The sequence below is a fragment of the Tamandua tetradactyla genome, chromosome 7 (assembly GCF_023851605.1).
Source record: "Tamandua tetradactyla isolate mTamTet1 chromosome 7, mTamTet1.pri, whole genome shotgun sequence".
Taxonomy (NCBI): domain Eukaryota; kingdom Metazoa; phylum Chordata; class Mammalia; order Pilosa; family Myrmecophagidae; genus Tamandua; species Tamandua tetradactyla.
Window position 1 is genome coordinate 21,413,711 of NC_135333.1, and position 8,552 is coordinate 21,422,262.

The 8,552-nt window shown below is 41.5% G+C and overlaps 2 pseudogenes; both read left to right on the forward strand.

Annotated features, from left to right (window-relative positions):
• The first annotated feature begins 1,074 nt into the window (after nucleotides 1-1,074).
• On the forward strand, nucleotides 1,075-3,473 carry LOC143690382 (ras-related protein Rab-5A pseudogene; annotated as a pseudogene).
• A 311-nt stretch (nucleotides 3,474-3,784) lies between these two features.
• Nucleotides 3,785-6,080, forward strand: LOC143690383 (protein N-terminal asparagine amidohydrolase pseudogene; annotated as a pseudogene).
• The last annotated feature ends 2,472 nt before the right edge of the window (nucleotides 6,081-8,552 follow it).

Consider the following 8,552-nt stretch of genomic DNA (forward strand, 5'->3'; position numbering starts at 1 on the left):
TTTGCATTTGTATTATTGAGCTGTAAGTGTTCTATGTATATAGTAGGTATAAGTACTTTATTAGATACGTGATTTGTAAGTTTTGCCTCCACTCTTTTCACTTTCTTGATGGTCTCTGTTCTAGTTTGCTAGCAGCCAGAATGCGATGTACCAGAAACAGAATGGCTTTTAAAAAAGGGAATCTAATAGGTTGCTAGTTTACAGTTCTAAGGCCAAGAAAATGTCCCAATTAAAATAAGTCTATAGAAATGTCCAATCTAAGGCATCTGGGGAAAGATACCTTGGTTCAAGAAGGCTGATGATGTTCAGGGTTTCTCTCTTTGGTGGAAGGGCATATAGCAAAGTCTGCTGGCTTTCTCTTCTAACTTCTTGTTTTATGAAGCTCCCTGGGAGGTGTTTTCCTTCTTCATCTCCCAAAGTCACTGGCTGGTGGACTCTTTGCTTCCTGGTTCCATGGCATTCTCTGCTCTCCCAGAATCTGGTGGCTTTCTATCTTGTTGTTCTCTAGCTTTTTTTCCAAAGTGCTTCTTCTTTTAATGGATTCCAGTAAAACCAATCAAGACCCTCCTGGAATGGGTGAAGGCACGTCTACCTAATCAAGTTTAATACTCACACTTGATTGAGTCACATCTCCATGAAAATAAGCTAATTAAAGTTTCTAACATATGGTACTGAATAGGGATCAGAGGAAACCATTTATCCCACAAGGTCAATTAGGATTAAAACATGACTTTTCTAGGGTACATAAACCTTTTCAAATTGGCATAGTCTCATTTGAAACACAATTTAAAAAATTTCAATGAAGGACCAGCACCACGAGCCTCACACCATCCAGTTTGAGGGGAGCGGCGTGAGGAGGAGACACCATCGCTCCAGAGCCAAACTCACAGCCTCAGTCTCAGTCCCGCACTTCAGGCTGCATCTGGGACCTCTGCCAGGAAGCTTTGGTCCCATAGCCCCGTGCGCTGTGTCCAGGTTACTACTGCTAGGAAAAAACAGAACAAAAACCTGACACTTTGCATCCTGGAAGTGCAATTAAGAGTCTGAAATTAGGGACTTTTTAAAAATTTGGACATGGCTTATCGAAGAGCAACAAGACCCAATGGACTAAATACTGGAAATAAAATATGCCAGTTCAAACTAGTACTTCTAGGAGAGTCAGCTGTTGGCAAATCAAGCCTAGTCCTTCATTTTGTGAAAGGCGAGTACCATTGGGGCTGCTTTCCTAACCCAGACTGTGTCTGTATGACACAACGGTAAAGTTTGAAATATGGGATACAGCTGGTCAAGAGCGATACCATAGCCTAGCACCTATGTACTACAGAGGAGCACAAGCAGCCATAGTTGTACATGATATTACAAATGAGGAGTTCTTTGCAAGAGCAAAAAACTGGGTTAAAGAACTTCAGAGACAAGCAAGTTCTAACATCGTAATAGCTTTATCAGGAAACAAGGCTGACCTGGCAAATAAAAGAGATGTAGATTTCCAGGAAGCATAGTCCTATGCAGATGACAGCAGTTTATTATTCATGGAGACATCAGTGAAAACATCAATGAACGTAAATGAAATATTCATGGCAATAGCTAAAAAGATGAACCACAGAATTCAGGACCCAATTTTGCCAGAGGAAGAGGAGTAGACCGTACTGAACCTACACAGCCAACCAGGAGTCAGTGTAAACTTCCAGTTTGAATGAACTGGAATATTCTTCTGCTTCCTAAATGTTGATAACCGTGGAATTGGGCATTAACAAGCCCAGCGTGACTTCCAAAAAGGAGAGACTGATGATAGAGTCATGTTTCTAATACAGAATTATTTTAAGTGTTTCAAACTTAATTTTTAATAACATGTATTTTTATAGCATGTATTCCTCTGACTAATGTTTCAGCAATAGAAGGGGAAAATAAGAGCTGTTATGTGTACTTGTTTGGTTGGAAGGTGAGGGGGAATTGTTTCTCATCACTAGAGATAGACAAATGGCTGTTTGGGGCCACAGTTAACCAACTACTTCCTCCAAACTAGTAGAGTAGTAATCTATGAAAAAGATTTGGAACTTATTAATTTGGGCTTTCAGAAACATTCTTTTTTTAGAAAGAGGTTCTTGAAGATATCTATGCTTAGCTACAGTATTCAGGTAAACAGTTATTTCTCCTAGTATCCATACTTAAAGTGTACATTCCATACTTTAATAAAAAGGCCACAAGAAGACAGTACCACATCTCCAGGAGATAAAAATGAACATTAATGGCATACTGTATCTAAAGTATAGCCAATCCTGTTATTTTTAAATGGTGGTAAAAATCATATGTAGCCCCATCTTGTTTTAGGAATATGAAAACTGGTAAATGCATCTTAATGGATAGTGTTCACTGCAACATGTGCGCTCTTCAACAAAAATGAAATAAACCAGGTGGTTGTGATTTTTCTTTAATCACTGCTGGCCATTTACACAGGGTGGTTTTGTTTGGGGCAGGGACAGGGCTTGTTCTCTTTGGACACAATATAGTCAATGCACTAACAATTATGTACATTCAAACTTGATTATTTAAAATTCTATGTTCGAACATAAACAGGGTATCACATTGTAGTCTCCATATGTGTTTAATAATTTCTTTAATATTTAAGAGTTGCTTAAAAGTATACAAACGTACAGTTATTAAAACAGCTAATTTCCTTCTCTCCCCTTTAAAACGCTTCAATTGTTTCTACATGGCTAGAACCATAATAAACAGTGTATCTGTAATTTGTAATATAAGTATTGGGTTATGTTAATAACCATCTAGCAGCCTTGTTTTCCAAAATTCGTTTTATTTTGATCAGTTCAGTATATTGCACTGATGCTTTTAGTTATTTTCATTATATGAAATCTACCATGTGTCAGAGATAATTTAATCTATATTTAAGCGTTGAACTGCTAGCAGAATTTGTACATTTACAGTAATCCAAAATTAAGGAAATTAAGGAAAACAACTTACCAGTGTTTATTAGTTTTCTATTAAGGTGCTCAGGTTTGAATAAAGTGGTATAAACAGCAAAAAAAAAAAAAAAAAAATTCAATGAAATTCAACTATTTTTTTTATTGTATATGCCCTAAAGCATCGAAGCAAGAATTTAAAAAAATATTTGTACACCAATGTTCATAGCAGTATCATTCATAATAGCCAAAAGATGGAAATAGTCCAAATGCCCATTAACAGAAGAATAAAAAAGCACTTTAGGCATCAACCCTTTTTACTTTTATAACTAGCCAAATGATAAGGGTGCTCTCATCCCTTTTACAGATAAGGAGACGAACCTCCCAGAGGTCCTGCTTGTCCACGCTCACGCGAAGGCGGCTAGAGCTTCTGGGATGCCTAACCTAGAGAAACATGACTCAGACCTGACGCTCCTGGTCATTAGCTATATCCTTTCCTCCAAATACTTATCTGGCATTGTCCCTTCTAGTGGATTCTGCCGAAGAAGCGCACCCTAACACATCCCCTAAGAAACGGAAATTACAACTATTCATATGGTATTGATTAAGGAAATCAAGGCCTCGAGCTGCGGCCGGGCTCCCACTTTGAGGGTGAGCCGGGCCAGTGGAGGTCCCGAGGGCTGCTCGATGCCAGTGGCCCGAAGCTGGTGGGGGTGGGGTGCGGAGCAGGAGAAGGCGCCACGTCCGCCCCTCCAGTCCGTGCCCCCGCAGGTAATGGTCTCTAGGACACTGGGCTTCGTGCGGTCCCGCGCCCGGGCGCAGACTAAGCTCAGACGCCGCCTTCCTGATAACATTTTTAGCGCGTGATTATGGGCGCTCTGGACCTGGAAGTACCTGCTCCCAGGTTTCTTTAGTCCCTGCTACTCTTGGAGGCCAGGTGGTTTTATTGAACGTCCTTAATCCCAGAAGGGGCTGCCATGCTCAGAAAGTGCTCCTAAGAAACGCAGAAATCCAGCTGTGCTACTGCACCCCAGGTCTCCTCTCATCCTTTCCTGGCACCATTTTTTTTTCTCTTTTTGGCCTCTTGTTCTCTTCAGACGGTCTCCAGTTGCGGGGGCTGGGGTGGGGAACGGGATGGGGAGGAGGACAACGACGAAGTGAGAGGGCGTCTAAGAGTTCTGACGGGCACAGTTCTTAGAAACGATTTGTCTCTTTTTGTTTGTTTTTGTTTTTGTCTTGTTTTGTTTTAATAAGAGGTTCCAGGAGATAATCTGTCATAAAAAAGAAGTGCCTCAGGGTTGCATCTTCAAAAGATTCCTAGGTTAAGTGGCTCAGCACTCCCCAGTGCCCAGTGGTGAAGGAAACTGGATCTCAGCAGATTGCAAAAGGCTACCCTTCCACAAATGGGACATTTCTCTTTCTCCACATTTGCCCTTCAAAGAGTATCAAACTACATTCTCTCTGGAGTCTATCCTGAAGAACTGTATACAGAAGAATCTACACAGTCATTCATTCATTCCCATAGCATTTAAGGAGCACCTGCTGTGTCCCACAAGCACTATTCTAGGGGTGGCATCCACAGGAACTGAAACAGACAAAACCCCTGCCTTCTTGGAGCTATTCTTTTAGTGAGCAAAGATTGATAAGCATAAAAGTAATGACATACATGTTTGGAGGAAAGTGCTGTGAAGAAAAGGAAAGGAAGTGTGGGGTTAGTGGTGAGTTGTAATTTTCAATACAGTGGTCAGGAAAGGCTCACTGAAAAGGTAATGTTGGGGTAAGACATGAAGAAAGGAGGAAGATGGACATGGCAGTGTTGGAGAAGTGTTTGAGCAGAGGCAGCAGGTGCAAAGGCCCTGTGGTGGAAACCAATAGCAAAAGGTGGCCAGAGCTGGTTGAGCAGAGGAGAACATGGCAGGGAGTGAAGCCAGTGAAGGATAAGAGGGACAGGTAGATTCTGAAGGGCCTTGTGCCCTTGGAAGGTTTTGAGTTGACAAATGACATGACTTCACTTATATTTTATGAACATAAAATCACTAGATGGCTGTGTGGACAGTAGCCTGTTGGGCAAGGGCAGAAGCAGGGAGATCAGTTAGGAGGCTTCTGAGATGGTGGTAATGGGGTTATGAGAAGATGGTCAGATTTACCACTTAAAGTTAGATGTTTCTTTTCTAGTGTAGTGTGCACTGTCATAAAGTGTCAGTGAGTTTGGCTTCCAGTTCTGGTCTATCTGCTACTAGCCATGGGGCATGAATAAGTGTATCAAACTTTGAGAGCCTCAGTTTCCTTATTTGTAAAAAGGAAGCCCTGAGGGCATGGCAACCTGAGGGGTGGGTTAGTGGGCAGCCTGGGGTTGGGGTAGCCACCTCCATGCTGCCACCTATGGAGGGGTGGCAAGTGTGGTTGCCACAGTCTGCCTGGGGCCTTGTTCAAGCCCACCTGCCTCTGGAGGAAAAAGCCAGACTTCTCAGAGGGCATTCTGTTCCACAAGTGGGACCCCAGGGTTTTCTGTATGTTCAGCAAAGAGTTTACATGACCCAAAGAATGGTAGTGGGGCTGTATGCTTGATATCTGTGATGAAACCCATGCTAAGGCCATGGGTTCCACCATAGAACTCATCAACTTCTTAGTGAATTTGATAGCCCAGATAAATTCGCTAAGGTAACATTATTCATTAGGTAACATTATGTGTGATAGAATTAAGTGACAGAGGAGAAAATGAAAGCCACTTTCCAATAATTTATGGCATTGTTGTTCATATTAAAACAGCAGACATTTTCAAAGCCTCCTTTCAAACTCGGGGTCCAATGGAGTAGTGATATGCTGGGTGGGTTCTGGCAGGAGGGCTGAAGATTAGCATACATGAGGCAAAGACAGGACAGCTTCATATAGGACTGAATTACAGGATGCCATTTCCACATGTGGATTTCTGGCTGCAGGGAAGTGATAAGCAAATACTAGAGAACTTTTCCACATCACCTCTGGCTGAGCCCTCCCATTTTGTTGAACATCTCAGATCTACCTGAAATAAAAAAAAAAAAAAAAAAATACCCATCTCCAACTAAAACACTGTTTCCTGGAAATAAAGTTTACTCTACCAAAAAAAAAAAAAAAAAGGTGGTTTATGGTGCTTCCTTCCCCAGTTACTCAGCTCTGACACTTTGACTGCTCTTTCTGGCCCCATCTTCTACCCTGGGTAGGATGTCAGATAAGGCCCCTGTGGCTTGACCTCTCTTCTGACGTTCCTGTGGTATGGTCTGTGCCACCCACTGGCTCAGGCAGTCCCTAGCTGTAGCAGGTAAGCCAGGAACCCAGACTTCAGAGAGCAGCTGCACAGTTCCAGGGTCATCATCTCTCCTGTATGTTTCCAAGCCAGGTATATGCCTCAGTGGGCTCTTCTATAAGGTAAGTAGGTGTGAGCCTTTGTTCTTTTTTTTTTTTTTTGCCATCCAGCATCTATTCCCCAACAAGCAGTACCCTGGTTATCCTCTGGGAAGCCTCCTGGTGGCATTACTTCTAGCTCAGCAGCATGGGTGGGCCTGAGATTCAAGAGCTTCTCATTCAGGAGGGGCAGATGTCCTAGTTGGAACCAGTAAAGCAAAATGAGACTTTGAGATACCCTCACAGCCAGAAGTTTTCCACTTAACATCGGTAAGAATGATGTGAGTCATGTTGCTGGAGCCTTACGAAACCAGCACAGGAGGAGGTGGAGCCAAGAGATGGAAAAACACCATCAAGGGAGCCCTTACTTCTAGCTGTACTGAAAGTATGACTTTATCCTGGACTTTCCATTTATGAACCCATAAAGTAATTTCTTTTCCTTTTTTAACATTTTTAACTGTGAATTATAACATATATACAAAAATGCAATAAATTTCCAAGTACATTTTAACAAGTAGTTACAGAACAGATTTTAAAGTTTGGTATAGTTACAGTTCCATGATTTTTCATTTTTTCTTCTAGCTGCTCCAAGACACTGGAGACCAACAGAAATATCAATATAATGATTCATCAGTCATACTCATTTGTTAAATCCTGTCTTCTCTGTTACACTCCTCCTTCGCTTTCTTTTTTTTTTTTTTTGGTGAAAAATAACATATATACTAAAAAGCAATAAATTTCAAACTACGTTGCAACAATTAGTGGTAGAACAAATTTCAGAGTTTGGTTTGGGTTATAATCCCCCAATTTTAGATTTTTACTTAGACTGAAAGAATTATCAGCCTAATGATTCACTCATAGTCATTTGTTAAACCCTACCTTCTCTGTATAACTCCACCATCACCTTTGACCTTTCTCCCACTCTTTAGGGATATTTGGGTTATGCCCATTTTAACTTTTTCATGTTGGAAGGGGCTGTTGATAATACAGGATAGGGGATGGAACGAGCTGATGTTCTGGAAGGGCTGGCTCCTCCGCATGTCAGGACTTATCTGGTCTAAGGATCCATCTGGAAGTTGTAAGTTTTGGAAAGTTACTTTAGTGCATGGAAACTTTGTAGACTCTCATGTAGCACCCTAGGTCTTCTTTAGGAGTGGTAGGAATGGTTTTGGTTAGGGTTTGGCAAGTTATAGGTAGCAATGTCCAACTGAAGCTTGGATAAGAGTGACCTCCAGAGTAGCCTCTTGATTCTATTTGAACTCTCTTAGCCACCGATACCTTATTTGTTAAACTCCATTTCCTTCTTTGGTCAGGATGGCATTGTTGATCCCACAGTGCCAGGGCCAGGCTCATACCTGAGAATCATCTCCCACACCATCAGGGAGACATTCATCCCTGGATGTCATGTCCCAAGTAGGGGAAGGGCAATGATTTCACTTCAAGAGTTGGGCTTGGAGAGGGAAAGGCCACAACTGAGCAACAAAGGAGGTCCTCTGGAGGTGAGTGACTCTTAGGTATACTTATAGGTAGACTAAGCTTCTTCGCTACCTACATAAGCTTCACAAGAGCAAGCCTCAAGATCAAGGGCTTGGCCTATTGATTTGGGTGTCACTAATGTTTGACACAGTATCTGGGTTTTCCCTGGTGGTAAAGTTTAATAGTTCCATATTTTTTCTCCCATTCCTCAAGGGACACTGCCAATACTTTTTATTATCTGCTTAATATACTCTGGGATGTATCCAGGCATTACATTAAGCTATACAGGATTAAAGGCCCTCGTTATTACTCTGGGCTTCCTGTGTTTGGACTATTTAAATGATCTATCCAGACAGGTTGAATTACATTACGTCCTACAGAAAATTTAGGTTCTGGACAAAATAAACATTTCTTCCTTTGGTCTCAAAGGGTAGGTGAAGTTCTAAAATACAATGTTTTCCTTACCCTTGTATTCTGAATTACCTTAATCCCAACCTGGTCAGCTTCATTCTTATCTCTAAAACCAGGTTATGCATATATAAAAGACCCTTTCAAAATCCAGAAATAACAATTACTGTCCCACACTAAATGTGACTGCCATGAGACCTTACAATCTAGGCCCCAGTTTTCTTATAAGTATCTTCTAAGTAAGATCATACAGTATTTGTTCTTTTGTTTCTGGCTTATTCTTTTTTTTTTTTTTTTCACCCCAAACTCTGTTCATCAAGTCCACAACACTCTCTGTTTCTGGCTTATTCTGACTCACCAAATGTCCTGCAG